A 15,477-nucleotide genomic window follows, 5' to 3' on the forward strand; every position below is an offset into this window, starting at 1 on the left:
AGTTAAGCGGGAACGCTAATGGATTTCTCAGTCTGCGGCGGAAAAATGTGGAAATTTATCTAAGGGACGACGACGGTGGCAACGACAACAACTAAGAGGCCCTCTTTTTTACACTTTATATAACGAAGGCCTTCCTTCCTTCCTTCTTCCGAACGTTCATATCGCATCAGCCGTATAGCATCCTATATTACCGTCGAGTGGTTACTCACATATATATTATGCTGCCTTTCTCAAAGTTCGCCGTCTTAACAGCATCCGACGGTACTTCTACGGTAGTACCTTTGACTCGTTCTCTATTACGTAGAGGCCAGTGGCATGTCGTGGATCACTGCAGGTAAAAGGTGCAGGAGCGAGACTGTGGAAAACTAAACGAAAAAAAAAAGAACGGCTCCGCTGCAGGTGAGCCGCTACGCGGCCAGCCTTGGGCTGATGTTCCATGACTTGTAAACGTCTCATACTCCGTCAGAGAATGGCAAAAATCAATGACTATTAAAGAAATGGGAAGAAAGACAGCGGCAGAAGCATCAGAAGAGAAGTTGAAAAACCAGCAGTTAACTGGCATTGATTCTTGTTGGCTTGCTGCTTGCCCCTAGTCAATAACTTTTTTTGGCACGCCGAGTCTCCCCTTGCCACATCCCATATTTAACATTAGCTAACGGTCTACCCCGTTTCGTTCTTAAAGATCAGTTTGAGGCAGTTGAAACGTTTAAATCGCGAAGTCTCCGCAAAGATTTCGGGCCGCTAGCGGAAAGCAACTAGCGGCGCGTTCCCCTTGTGCTTGATGGACAGGCTGCTCCTACGAGGCGATTACAAGCCGACTGTTTGCCGTTTTGCCCAGTTGCCTGACCGAAAATGGCTACCGTCCCATCGAATCAGCAGCAGCTAGCCGCTTTGGCCCTTGCTGGACATTCTTTGGCGTTCTAAAGTAGCGATAGTCGTCGTTTGTGTGGAGAGTGTTGGTTAATTCAGCTGTTGCCGGAGCAACGATCTATGATTGCATGCTATGCTGCGATCGGCAATGGCCACACCCTGCACAGCTTCTCTATTGAATGGCCTCATTTAGCTCGAGTCAGCCTCTTCACTGTAGTAGCGGTAGCAGCAGTGGGACAACGAGTTGGAGTCCCAAGGCCCCTTAGTGGCCCTAGACATGAACTTACTCGACTACCTTCTACAACTTTCGTGTTGCCTGTGTGTGTGGCAATACTTCAGCAGGATGTTAGCAGGGAGCACAAACGAGACACGGGAGTGATGTGACTTCGGTAAGTTAGGATAACCCAAAGGAATCTTGTTTGCCTACAGGGTTAAACTTCTTACCCAAACTGGTACGACATGATGCTGTCGCTGTGGTATAGCTTACCGCCATAAATCGCCTGCCTGGGCACAAGGGTCTTCAGGATGCTATTTGTTTCACGTCCATGTTTGTTAGGGAACATATTCGAAGATCCTAGTGAGTGATATCAAAATGAAGAAGGAGTATACAATATAGAAAGCAGGTGGTTATATATTGAACTCGTTAGCACGGTTGCTTCTTTATTGCATTGCTAATTAACGAAAAAAAAACAAACCTGTGAATTTACCACTATGCTTTAGACGTTGCTGGTTGCATTTCCTGGCCCATAGAGACTCGCCTTTGAAAATATGCAACATCAATTGTACTACATATCAAGAAGCGTTATCGTTCGTAGGTTAATTGTACTACATAAAAATACATATTTTTGTCCTTTTATTCATATTGAAATTGTTTATATATAAGGAGAACGGTTTCATTCAATTCATTCCAGAGCAAGTTAATAGTTATATATGTATATACATATAAACTGGTTGAAGCCGGCTAAGAGATGCAATGTTGAATCAATCTCAATCTTCCTATAGAAACGCAATTCAAAGAAATAGGGAAATGGTACTCGTCTGGACTGTATGCAGTGTGTGCGTCGTACGGTATCACTTTCCAATTCACGGTACGTAACACCAGTCCAACCCATCATTGTGAGCCGCTCAGCCCGAAAACACTATCACCGATGTCGGTGACGGTAATTTATCTCCTTAGACCCTACCATTTTAATAATATTCGATGCAGCTATGCTACCCATGGTTGTAGCAGCCACGTTTGATTCAATGGCTATTTCCTGTTGCTATCAGAGAAAGAGCAACAGCTAGAACGACTAGCGTAAGGAATATGAATAGATCAACTGCTATCTACGTATATGTCTGATGGGCGTTCGTTGCAGTGGATCTTACAGTCTAACCTTCTTGCTGCCTGTTTTTGTCTCTTCTTTATCTCCGTCGCTTTTGCAGGTCTATGTTAGCCGTTGGTAACGACCGAAGAAATCGCTTGGTTCGCTTGTTTGCTTCTTATTTATATCTGAGCGTCTGTTGCAAAACGCCTGACAAGTGCAATGGCTGAGGTACTATTCCGTTTTAGCCCCAATCAGCTGGTCCAAGTCAGACGAGCTTTTCCGCCCTCCGTGTGTTTCGTGTTCTCCAGTTGTCACTGTCTCTCCTCGTTTTGCTCCATGTTGCTCTCATCAGCTCGCCTGGTTGCCCGCTGCTAGACGCGTTGCCTTCGAGATCAACTTTGTCATCTTTATACTGAAATGCTTGAAGTCCTGCAGACGCTGAATAAACCGTGCAACTACTGGCGAGATCTGCCGTCTTGAGGGTCGCATGGTTGTCGCCTGCGTTTCATCCGCAACAAACCATAGTTGAAGTCAAGCTCGCTGATAAATGGCTACCAGAGCTCCGTTGTTTGTTATCCGTCTATTGCCGTTTCTATCCCACAACTTTGAAACGTCTGCTTACGATTCGCCCACCTCGTTGGAGGAAGATGAACGTTGATTACGGACGAATCTACTGCAGTCTTCACTGGGCATCGTCAGCTGAATGGACTGGAAAAAGCCTGTTGCTGCTGCTGCTAGTGTGTCTGCTTTCATGAAAAGCAATGCTTGTACCCTTTTTCTCCTAGATGAGCGAACTCTAAAGTATAGGGTAGGAGAGAGCAAGGAGACAAAAGAAAGGAAAAAGGAGCATGAGTGGCGGTGTGAGTAAGTCAAGTCGCATGCACAGAGACACTTTTTGTCCTTTCTGTGAAGGAGGAGAGGAGAAGAACGAAAAGAAAAAAGAACTAGCGATGTTCGCGGAAAAAACGTGCAGCTAGCATCGGCCGAAGTCTTACGAAAAAAGCTCTATGAATGGACGGCGACCATTCCTTTTAATTCTTGTTGGATCTTTGTAGGTTCCTTTTTTTGTCGCTTAACGTTCAGAAAAGGGCCACGGAAACGATGACAGATGCAATTGTAAAACATCCATAGTTGGATCGACCAGAGTGACATAACATTGCCTGTTAACGAACAACGTATGGAAACACAATTTGTGCAATTCAATTTTGACATTTGTCGTTTGTGTGCTCCTTCGACATTTTCGACATAATGAGATGGCTTGTAAAATGTTATACATATATATATATATATATATATATATATATATGCGATTATAGATGATATTATTTAGCCTATGGCTATGAGCCTTAGTCCGTCAGTTCGTTTGCCCTTAATTAGGTTTAATTTTATGATCTGACGCATAGTCAGGTCCGTCTGTCTCCAGTTCCAACTTGTCTGAGACTCGCTTTCCATACTCTTTGTTTCAGTTGATTTCCTCCAAACCTTTCACCCAGCAAAAACTCACGGAACCAAAGGTAGTCGAGTATATAGGTGTTTGAAAACGAATACGGTTCAATTGCAAGAAGAGTAAAGAAAAGTGTGCATGGCGATGATTTTAATTTTAGAAGGCGATAAAGACAATCTTCTACTCACCGGCCGCCTGTCTACTAGATATTCCTTTTTGTCAATTTAGGCAGTTATCTGTTCGCCGGATAAATTGAAGTACAAAGGGCTTTTCTAGAGACATTTGAGCTAATTGTTGAGATCCAACAAAGTCTGATTGGGCTAAAAGATCTGATAGCTGGCTGGGTAGTACGAGATATCTGGTTATGCATTAATAGCAGCAAAACTATTCTTGTGCCGAGTAGAATGACTGCTTCTAGCCGATAAGTTGGATCAAAAATATGTCATCGTCTCTGATTCAAATCCGTATTTCTAATCCGTTCAATCCGGATCCGATTCTTCTAGAGACGTGGTAACATGATCGGTATAGGGGAAGTGCTTGAATTTCTTTAACAGCGTTTGCCGATATTCCCTTATTAGGGGTACTAATCGGTGTAATGAACATTCTGTACAGGGTTCATTTAGCTATTTAGGAGTATGGATGCAAAGTCAATACACATAAATAGAGCAAAATCAGTTAGAGCGAACCTAGTTAGCGCAAGGCAAGACCATGTTAGTTTATGAACAACTAGAGCCACTTCAGCTTCGAACCTTTACGGTAAACTGGGCAACGCGGCTGGCTACATACGTAACTTGCATTTTGAGGGACAGCCAGGAAAAAGATCGCGCAGGCTAGAACAGCCTAGCTAGACAAGCGCCTATAAACTATGGTAGTTTAAGTGTTCCTGCGCCCCCGAGATTGGGCCAGAACGTCAACGCCCAGTCGATCAAGATCCGACGTGCCATCCGAAGCTGCAACATCGGGGTCGATAAGGGGCTAAGCAAAGCGGGGCAAGTCAAAAGAAACGTATGCTGCATTGTTAATTGAATCGTTTTTGATGATCCATCCATTACAGTGCATTGCAGGAACGCTGACAAACGGCGGCAAACAATGCGATTTGAACTGGTACCGCCAGCGGCTAAGGACTTTATCGTTGTTGCTCGTCGTTCTGCAAGAAGCTTACGCATCGGAAGTCTATTATAGAAGCAATGCAAAGGACGAAGGTGAAACCTATCATTGCTACTGTTGTAAAGCGCAACCTTAGAGTCGTTTATGAGATGACTAATACGCCCATTGACGTACGTAATCGTTAAGAATGGAGGTGAACCAATGTTAAAAGCAAGTAAAGAGACCCTTAGAAAAGGCGAAACAAATCCATCACGTATCTTGGAGTACAAATCGATAGATCATAAAGATTAACAGAAAACGGTTATTACTAATGCGGCCAAGTGTATTCGAGAAGCTTCAAACACGAAACAATGGGTGGTGATGTCTGGATGCGCCCTCAACCACCACGTGCCTACAAGTTTAGCAGACACGGACGTTACCACTGCACTACCACGGGAACGTCTAACTTACCGTCGGATGACCTTTAGGGGTTGCCCATAAGTATAGCACAAGCATGAATACAAGTAAGACTTGTAAATACCAGGTTGTGTGCTGTTCACTGGCGGGAGTTTTCTTCTTCGAAAATAAGATAAAGAGATTTTAAATATGTTGAAGACAGTTTAACTTGTTAAGGTATTCAGACTAAATCGCTTCGCTTCCAAACGTAATGTGAATTCATTTTCAAGAGAGGTATATTTATGATGAAGCACTTCCTGCTAACCTTTTTACCTGTGTTGAAGGTGGTAGATATTAGCGGTCATAAATCTAATTATCTTGATTCGATATCCTTAATTCTAAAAGTTTATTATCTTTCATCAAAATTTGTAGCATTTTTTGCATGAGATTTAATCATTGAGTACATCCAATGTCTCCGGTCGAAGCAGCAATCGGAAAGTACAGTGAGCCTCTTTAGCAAAATGATATTCGTCGCGAGCTTATAGAAATGCGTTTCTCTTCGATATAAACGGCTCTGCGCATGCGTACAAATAAATGCAAAAGTCTCCAGCCTAAGGTAGGCTTACTTGGCCGGAACAACGAGCTCAACCGGAGCCTTTCTACTACGTTCATTCCAGATCGTCTTTCCTCCACGTAGTTCCATTTTAGTGTTCGTATTATCGTTAAATAAAAATGCTTATAATAATATTCTATTTTAGATAGCCGTATATCTAAGCAAGCATTTGAAAGCAGGTCGCTGTAAGTTTTGAGGTCGATTTCCTATTATTGAAGTATCAGGCTTTACTACAATATGTTTCGTGTATCAGACTATCGAAAACTTCACTGATATCCTCCGATTTCTAGTTGGCTGCTTCCCCTAGTAAGACCCACAATCAAATTATAAGCAAAGCTGAGAGGAATGATTAGTTTATAAATAATATTATTGTATTGAACTGAATTATATAATCCTGCTTCTGCGGCCAATTGAGCTGTATCTCTCTGTAGTATACCTTAGAGATTATAGAAGAACAGAGTTGGCGCTGTCAATCGACCTTAAATGATATAACCTATTATATATACAGGCTACAGGATCTAAATTGGAACAGATTTTCGCGCTTAGTTAGTCATCACCAGTACACACATCTTCGCCGTTTTTGCTACTAGATAAACCCTAGTTCTTTCTCGAGCAAAATAACAAACTTGTTACAGCGAGACAGAATGTACTGTTTTTGCGATCTGAGTGAAAATGAGCTATTATCCAATTGTTCTTCATTTCTTGCTCCAATGATCATCATTAGTCTTAATGAGACTTTTGGACGTTTAGGAATTTTTGGGGTCTTTGGCCTATTATAGGCCCAGATTTTGATTGTTTTCGGTGAACTCTTTTGTATGTAGTGCAATTAAGCTATACGTTACCAGGCTTTCAAATAACAATACCGTTAAATAAAAAAAACTACGTGCAGATACAAGAGAATGTATTTTGAAAGTTACTAGCTAGTGGTTTAGATTTTGAATTAGAGCCATAATCGCTGTAAAAACTGTGGTCGAAAATGACACTTTTAACACGGTGGAAAAAGAGTTGTTCAATCTGCTTTTATTTATGGAAATAAATTGATAGTCTAAATGCGGTCCGATTATATACCTTGTATAGAATATGTAATAGATAAGATTCCTCTGTTAGAATCATGGGAAGATAATTCGGCAGGAACACAACGACAAGCTCGAGGACAGAACAAAAAAAAAAAATAGTTGAATGTAGACAATTCTGTATTTGCATAAACTCAATGATATATCCCTTTTGGCAGCTGCTGAACCATGAAGCCGGTTTCAAGAGAATGTCTACGGAGGATTTTTTTTGACGGACCAATCCGGAAATCAACAAAAAGTAACTGAGGACATTATCAACAATGATAGACTTAGAGAGAAGCTGTTCAAAGTGTCTTGAGAGGACCCCACATTTATTCGTCGAGAGCTGCTTGTTAAAAACCCGTATTGTACGTGGATTAAGAATTTTTATTTCATGCTGTATAAATAAAAAAACATTTTTCTAAGCCACGTTCATGCATGGACTTGTTTGGTAGCGCGCATATAATCAATGCTTGTTAATATTTTTTATTGTTTGTCATTGTCAATAGTTTAGCCACTATGTTACAATACGTTTCACGAAAAAACGAGTCCTGAACCTTCGTGTCTGATAATGTTTAATTTGCTACTTTTAGAAAATGATAGAGCCTCATCCGATAAATAACCCTCTCATGTAGTATCTTTGTGAACATTTTTTTTTAAACCATACATCCTGCATTAAATGTTAGGAGAGAGTGACACGTTCAGCGAGCTATGTTTCTAGAACTCCTTTAGGAGCATCATAAGGCTGGCAAAATCACTAGTTAGTCGCTGGTAGCTCACGATCACTCACCTGTACTATGCAATTGAAATGACAATTTAATATCACCGTAGAAGAAAAAGATTTTCTGCGCGAAGTACCACGTGTTGTCTTTGGGGCCTTCAATGACAGAAGCAAACACCACGTGCTTAAGAGGGACCTCTGCAAAATTTTGCTAATACATAAACAATGGCTTTCGTATTCAGCTGTTCGACGGCTTATATGCATATCTTTTCGAAATAGGCTACATCCGTTTAAATCATATTCATATCTGGATTGGCAGATTGAACAAAATACAAAAGGAGAGCTATACCTTGGAACATAGTATTCAATATAATGCCTAGAAATAACCTTATAGCTTGTTAATATTCATTACTAACAGCTAATGTTTTTTAAGACGCTTGCTAAAATATTGTTAGCAGTAAAGTTCCTCACAGTCTCTCTGTACAACCCCTGCGCGTCTGTTGCGCTCCACCCTAGCATACGTACAAATACAGTCAGTTCTTTCGTCGTCCCCTCAACTAACAAGGAAAACATTCACAACTACGAGTATCAGCAGTACGCAGCGTGTATAAGCTTTTCACGATCTCGTTTCCGTTCGCTTATAAGACCATTCTTTGCTGGTAATACACACAGGCGAGTTTGGCGTTCGCAAATCTCGTGTCTCAAACGCGCATGTATAACGTTCTGATGAGCGTGTATGATGGATAACAGAAAGCAGGCAGCAAGTGACTAGGGCCGCCACCGAAAAGGATTGAAGAAATCTAAGAGGAAAACAGTACCTATCAGCCCTTTATACTGGATGAATCCCTACTGCATCTAAGAAGATGACGCTTCGTCATGATCGCCCCTTTGCCCCTTTGAGTCGATTTACTGCACTTGTTGCAGCGGTACCGTTTGTCTTGTCGTTATTGGTACAAGTCATTTGCAAAATCCTGACCGGTGCTAGGATACGGATCTAGACCGTGGGCGCGCGTTTTTTTTTTGCTATTTGACCTTTGAGCTCTTTTTTATTTTCTATTTGCCCTTCACGTCTTTGATATTCTGACTCTACTTTGTTTTAGGTAGCGTAGCGTATTCAAGCGAACGTGGTGTAGGCTTGGAGAAGTCTCGGATACGCTGATCCGGGTAGTAGGCCGAAGAGGTTTTTACCGTTAGTTGGGATGATTTCTTCTAGGAGTGACACATGAAGTTCGTTTGATTTTTAGGAAACAAAAATGGAACAAAGTTTCGTCGTTGGATTAGGCAAGTGTTACATGCTATTGATGCAACGGATATCAAGAGGTTCTCCTTCTACAGTGAATTTCGTGAAAATATGAAAACAAATAACCTGTTTATCCTTTAAAAATACATCTCTTCCTAATGCGCTTGTGTGTACTAACTGCAAGCCGGTCGTATATATTATACGTATATACGTACCCATAAGTGCATTCGACTATGAATATATTGATCTACTCCACATTCGTTCGAAACCACTTTCCTTTGAAATCCACTGATTTAGCTAGTACTTTTTGTATTTATTTCATACGTATACGCGTTTATCGCGGCGTTTCGTGAACGCAGAAAAATAATCCGTGTTAGCCAAATGCGTTATTGTCACAACTACCATCCGTTGTTTTTTATTTATATCTGTATGTTACTTTTTCTGCATTTCTATATGCTACCATTGCTGTGTGATTGTCTACAGATCTTTCTGGCCTTGCCTTTTAGGCAGCTGTAATTAAAGAAGCAACCCAAAGTCAAATGTGAACATTAGGAAGGATCGTTCTAGGTCAGCGTGCATGTAACTGGCAGCTTTTCATACGATGACCATTAGGGATTGTAGCTTTCTGAATATGAAGGGAAAAAGATTGGTTTTTCTCTTTCTCCCGATTGATATTCAGACGTGGAACTTTAAGCAATCTTTTTAAAAGAATCTAATTTTGAACTAAAGTAGTATAACTTAGATTATAGTTCGTATAGCTATCGCCTTATAAGCTGTCAGGGAAGATGCCACGGAACCAATGTGCCAGCCAGTATCCCAGCCTATAGTGTTAGTAAGTGTCGTGATGCCCGCTGCGACGAACCCGTAACAGGTCATTGTTTTAGTATTAAAGGGCGCTCATTATTACTGGTGAAACGGTTGAAAGGCGGAGACAGTTTTAAAGCTTTTTTGTCGGGTTTTCTTTCTTTTCACTCTAAATGTCGAACTTTTTCTGCCAACGTCATTAGTCATTTCATCAGATGGTTAGCTCCCCGCAGAAACCGATGTGCGTCTGTGCCCGCATTCAAACCTAGATTACCACGTGTCCCTATGATTAGCAGGCAAATATATTGCCTACTAAGCTATTACCGTCTAGACTGATACTCCTGGCCCTTTTACTGTGAGTGATGATAGTGTCACTATTAATATTAGTATCGTCTCTAGCTAGGCTAGATCACCCCTACAATCGCTTGTTGTTTTTAAGGAGCCTCAACCCCTCTGCGATGACTGACCAAAGTTTCCGCTGGCTGTTTACAATAATTAGATACGCTGACGGCTTCCTACGTATGGACACATATGTTTACGCGCCTGATAATATATTATTAATCATCACGAAGGAGTATGCGAAATGTGGGAATCCTTAACGCAGAAACGCGACAGTAAATTATTTTCGGTTGGATTGACTTTTGTCTCATCTTCCCTATCTCGCTCGACTGCCCCTATTGAGTATTACCAAAAATTTAGCGGGCATATCAGCCAAGGGTGCAGTTCACGAACGAAAATTTCACAAGTGAGTTATATATTTAACATCACGACAATGGTAGTGGACAAAATGGACGTAGATGCCATATTGATTTTGGAATTGAAAGGGTTCCACTTTACTCTTGTAGACAAAATGACTGAAGCAGCGTGAAAACTTTATAACAAATCTACAAGATAATACTAGGTTTACAACAAATACGTAATCGTTGAGACACGTTACCGACAAATGGAAGCGCATTTGTACGCAGACGGATAATCAGTGACGCGCAAAATCGACCGCTTCAACCAACAGATCTCGGTTTCTTTTGTCTCGGCTGTCGGCTTTGATTTTCACAATGAAACTGACTGTATGCCAACCGTCTGATCTTTATTAAGCTTTGCTATGTTCAAAGCAGAACAATCCGAAGAGACACTAAATTGTATTGTACGAGAATTGATAACCTTGAATCGCATACGCCTTTGATCGTTGAACACAATGCAGTTCGCTCCTGCTGAGACGTATCTAAAGTTTGAAATGGAAACCCATTTTATTGCACTGGGTCGAACTTGTAGAAGTTCCATTTACCCAGACGGGAACAGCATATTTCTGCCTTAGGTGTTTGACGTGAAAAAAGAAATGAGGGCCCTACGATGATCTTCATTCCTATATTGTTCGTGACTATGACAATGATGATTTTGTATATAAGAGTTGCTTTCATAGCGAATAATAACAAGGAACCAGTCTCTCTTCCTTTCGCTTTATGCTGGCTTTTAACTAAAGCACAATGATCGATCAGACTTCTGCCCTTCTACGGGCTGCTAGTCTTGAGACGAGAAAACGAATAGCCGAGACTGGGCCCAATGGGATAGCGGGCCGCAAGCCAGCCTTGACGAATTCAAATCGAGCTTTTCTTAAATTCCTAAATTTCCCTTGAAAGCTCCGACTGCGGTTATCATAAACCAAATGTGCGCCTAATGAAGAGGTCGTTCTAGAGAGGTGATATGTTGCTTCTAAAAGGCTCGTGGTGCGGGCCGGTCGAGGGGCAGACCGTTACCGAGCCCTATTTCCTTAGTAGCTTTACTTTAAAGCGACGCCCCTTCATGTCACGGTGGGACAGACTGCTCACTACCGGTTAGGGTAGCAGTCAAGACCTTTGCCACCAGCCTAGTTTCTTTCTCTCTCTCTCCCCAAATCGAAATAAGTGCTAACGACTCAATTGTCCTTTATGTACACCGCTAACGTAGCAGTAGTAACCACATCTCTCAGAGTGTACGCGTGAGTATGCATGTCTTGAAGCGCATGCTCGTTTGTTGCCTGTCTGTGCAATCATGACTGATCTTCGAGGTCTTAACAACACGCAATGCGTGCCGCCGACATAGCTATATCCTCGTGTTTTTATCAAGCAGATGGACAAGGGCCTCTCATTGCAGATGACACATGGACGATCACGCGTGTACGCCTTTATGAATCTTCTTCTGATAAAGCACAGTCAGTATCGACTACTGTCACTAGCTCATCTTGGTCGGCCGGCTTTCGTTACGCTGGCACCATTGTCCCTTGTACTATCTGCTGTTTTCTTCTTGACATTATAGACAGTTTGGCTAAGACTCAACAGATTTGCTCAGGGGGCGCGGAGCTTAAAGATACATGCACGCGCTTTGCCCAGTGGCAGCGGCGGTAGAGTGTATTAATTAAAGCATTCATATCAACTAGCTAGTCAAGGTAAGCTAGCAGCCTTAAGCTATGCGCGACAAAGATAGTCGCAGTATCGCTCGCTACAATAGATCTATCGCAATAGGTACACAACAGGTAATTTAAGGTACTGTTGTCATCGCATCTCATTGTATAGCCCAGATAGAGCAGGCAGTCAATCTGGTTTCTTCCAACAGCTGCAACACTGCCAACACACATCAGTCGTAGTAACAGTTCGAGTTTGTGTCTGTTTTCCTCTCTGCTTAAATCCAAGACAGTTCTGCAATTTCGTCCGACCTTCGTTGTTTCTTCGGGAGCTGTGCCCCGTCTGCTGCTGATGCCACTTCCACCTCTTGAAGACAGTGGAACTGCCGTTCCTACTGCTGCATGTTCGCAGCGGATAGTAACAGCGTCGTTTAGACCGTAAACAGAGGAAGAAAAAGACCCTTATCGGACGGTGCAGAAGTGGCCAGGAACGGAGGGAAGGGAGCTGTCTAACTCAACTGTTTCACTTTTGCTTGGCTTTTGCAGATGGCGCTTAAACTTGCTGCACCACCTCAAAATCATTCTAGGACGTTCGCTTGTACAATGCACTTCGATACATTCTGATTAGTCCTCTCTAGCCGCTTCGCCTCGTCCAGACAGCTACACCGCTCGGTCTTCCTTCGTGTACTAGAGGAATGGCACTCTATGCCGCTATCTCGCACAATATCAAGGCGTCAGAATACGCGCGAGGCGTGCCCACGCGGTTAGAACAAGAACGGGTAGGAAAGCAAGGAAAGAGGATAAAGGAGAATAACAGCAACGAAAATTTCAAAGTTTTCTCTGTTTAAGAACGCAACAAAGCGTGGAAGATATGTGGAAAGTATACAGGATTCATCATATAAGGGCTCCCCTGAGACGAAGCATTTGAATACTTAGTGCTGGCTGGTCTGCCAACAGCGATACCCTTTGGGGCAACTACTGCTCTGTTGTGTACGGCTTATAGCACAAAAAATGCTGTGGTTATCCTGGATCCTGCTAATATTTATAAGCAGATTTAAAATTAAAATACTATTTTTACCATAATAGTCTGCAACAAGGTGAAATTCAAAAACGTTGCGTAGAACTAAATTAGATTCTAAGGTTCTCAGGGGACGGTGTCCGCTGCATTTTTTTAAACTACAGAGCAGCACGGAAAACATCGCTCGAACCGTTCAAAACCACAAATGATGATCTTTTGCAATGGTAAACAAGTAGCCCTATTCAGCATGGTCCTCTTGGTCCTAATTTTATGCCTGCCTAAAGTTAAATAGCGTTACGCACAAGGTGGGATAGTTTTGTTACAAGTTCCATCGTAGTTGTACCATACAAAGAAATATTGAGTGGGGGCAACTAGATGCATTCTGCTATTTAATCTTCGTTTTCCTTCAGCGATCTACAAGGAGACTGCCCCTTAGCTCGTTTCTCGAGTTCTAAAAATCTTGTCTGTTGTTCAATCAGAATATGGAGCAAGAATTTGATCAAAGTGAGTGGTAGACAGGCAGTAGATAAATACATTATAGACACATGTACATGATGTAAAGATAACGACTGATCGAATCGAACAGACCGGCAGGCGGAGGGCTGGCGATCAGTCGGGCGTTTGATCGGTCGTGTTGCAGAGCGCCGTTATCTGACGCCGAAATTCCTCCGTACAGCGATATCTGTGAGTTAAGTTGGATCATCAAGATGTCATCAACGCTATCGAGCCTTCTTTGCCTTTTTTTTTCTGTTTGCCTGCCCTTTGAGAGCTTTTGTCTGTTGGTTAAAACTTCCACCTGAGCTGTCCCATCTACAGTACAGGGCACAGTGCTCCTCTTCACAGATCAGTCGCTGTAGCAGCAGTACTAATAATAGTAGCTTTTCACCATTGCCATGATGGCTTTCTCATCTCACTAGCATCATTATCTATCAACAGCAATTCGAGCAATAGCAATAATAGCAACAATAGCTAGCCCTCTAGCCGCAGCAGCAGCAATCGTACATTGTATCTATGAAGGAACAGGTATTTTCCTTTGGCCCATTTTTGTTTTTTTCTGATAGTCTCCTAGCGATAGTAGCAGTAACGACAACGGCGGCGAGAAGCCGCCTGCAATAGAGGATGTCCCTGAAAGGGTCGATGTCTCGCAGTCCTTGAGGACAACGACCCTGTAGCTGTTGTGTCAGCAGACCTTCTACGAATGCAGATACAGCCAGGGATTGGGTGAACCAATCAACGAGCAAAGCTATGATTCATTTAATATGTTGCGTGGCATGCTGTTAGTCAGCCGTGCCACTTCTGACAAATGTTGCTGGCTTCTGTCGTATTGTTCGCAGTGGTTAGGACATAAACAACAGGAGATGCCTACGTCTTTTGGCCCTGCATATTTCGTTCATCTTCTTCTGTCTGTTCCTATCCACGTCTTTATCTTTTTCTTCTTTGGCCTTCTACACTTCCTCGAAACTAAAATCCCAAACCCCTAGAGCCTAGATTTTCAAACCCTGTAGACAGCTCAGACAAGCCCGTTGCTTTTTACCGTTGGCTTGCTGTCTCATTGTCTTCCTGTATATTCTGATATTTTACCATTTTCACCACCATCTTTCCCTTTACTCTCCCGTTCTACTTTTGTGTTCGACTCAACTTTGGCCGATTGAACTAGGCGATTGATGGATGATCGGTTCGAGCATCGGACCTCGATGTCACTACGCAAAACTGCCCTTGCTGTTATTCTTGCAGCAGTCTGCTCTGGCATGTGCAACGATAAAAGGTGGCAGGCCAGCCCATGACCGCTCGCTACGTTATCTCCTCAGCTCACTACGCAACTCTGTTTAGCTAGGGCCGTCAAGTGGTCATGTTTAGCATCCTTTGATCAGGGACGCTGAGCCGCCGCTTCCGGCAGCGAATCCAGGTAGTTGGCTTTGCTGGTATTTTCAGGCTACGGATGGTCGGAGTAAACGGGCGATGGCATTCTAGCGGCGAAAAAGGAGAAAAAATATAGTCGCTCCTGCTGCTACCACGAACGCAAAGTGGTGCTGTGCTTCACCCCCTTTTTACCATACCACAGCACGGCGCTACGCTTCCACTTTGGCGGTTGGTGGACCGTCGTTCACACCCGATGGGTCTCCAAGCTAGGACGTGTTGCAGTAGTAGCCGGCGACATTGCAGGAGATTGATGGAGGTGGCCAATCCAGACAGCGACGCCGGCGGCAGTAACAATACGCCACCAGGCAGTGGTCGAATGAAATAGCAAGAGGCCAGTCGGTCTGTCTGTTGCCGGTGAATACCTACATGCCACGCCAGGCAAAGTAATGCCCCCTTTTTCATTTACCATCTCAAATCAGGTGCAATTTATCTTGTGCTAGATTTTCCGGATGGCCTGCTCTTGTTGCCGCGTTAACGTTATTGACCTGCAACGTTCAGAATGTCGTTAAGATTGAACCGAAACCAGCTAGGTTCATTAAATCGGAAAGCAGTGATCGTATTGTCGATCAGCGTCGCAGATTGTTAGTATTTGGATGTTTATACTGTAAATCTTTGGTGTCCCTTCCTTGTCC

The 15,477-nt window shown here is 42.8% G+C and overlaps 1 protein-coding gene and 1 long non-coding RNA gene across 4 annotated transcripts in view; both read left to right on the forward strand.

Moving 5' to 3' along the window:
* LOC111253668 (uncharacterized) overlaps positions 1-15,477 on the forward strand; it is a 106,935-nt gene that overhangs the window by 57,911 nt on the left and 33,547 nt on the right. The window lies entirely within an intron of this gene.
* Positions 532-7,198, forward strand: LOC147758836 (uncharacterized). Its single transcript, XR_015318856.1, has 2 exons — positions 532-1,259; positions 4,676-7,198. It is a non-coding gene; the product is annotated as an uncharacterized LOC147758836 (long non-coding RNA).

Source organism: Varroa destructor, unplaced genomic scaffold (assembly GCF_002443255.2).
Source record: "Varroa destructor unplaced genomic scaffold, Vdes_3.0 BEIS01000001.1, whole genome shotgun sequence".
Classification (NCBI taxonomy): domain Eukaryota; kingdom Metazoa; phylum Arthropoda; class Arachnida; order Mesostigmata; family Varroidae; genus Varroa; species Varroa destructor.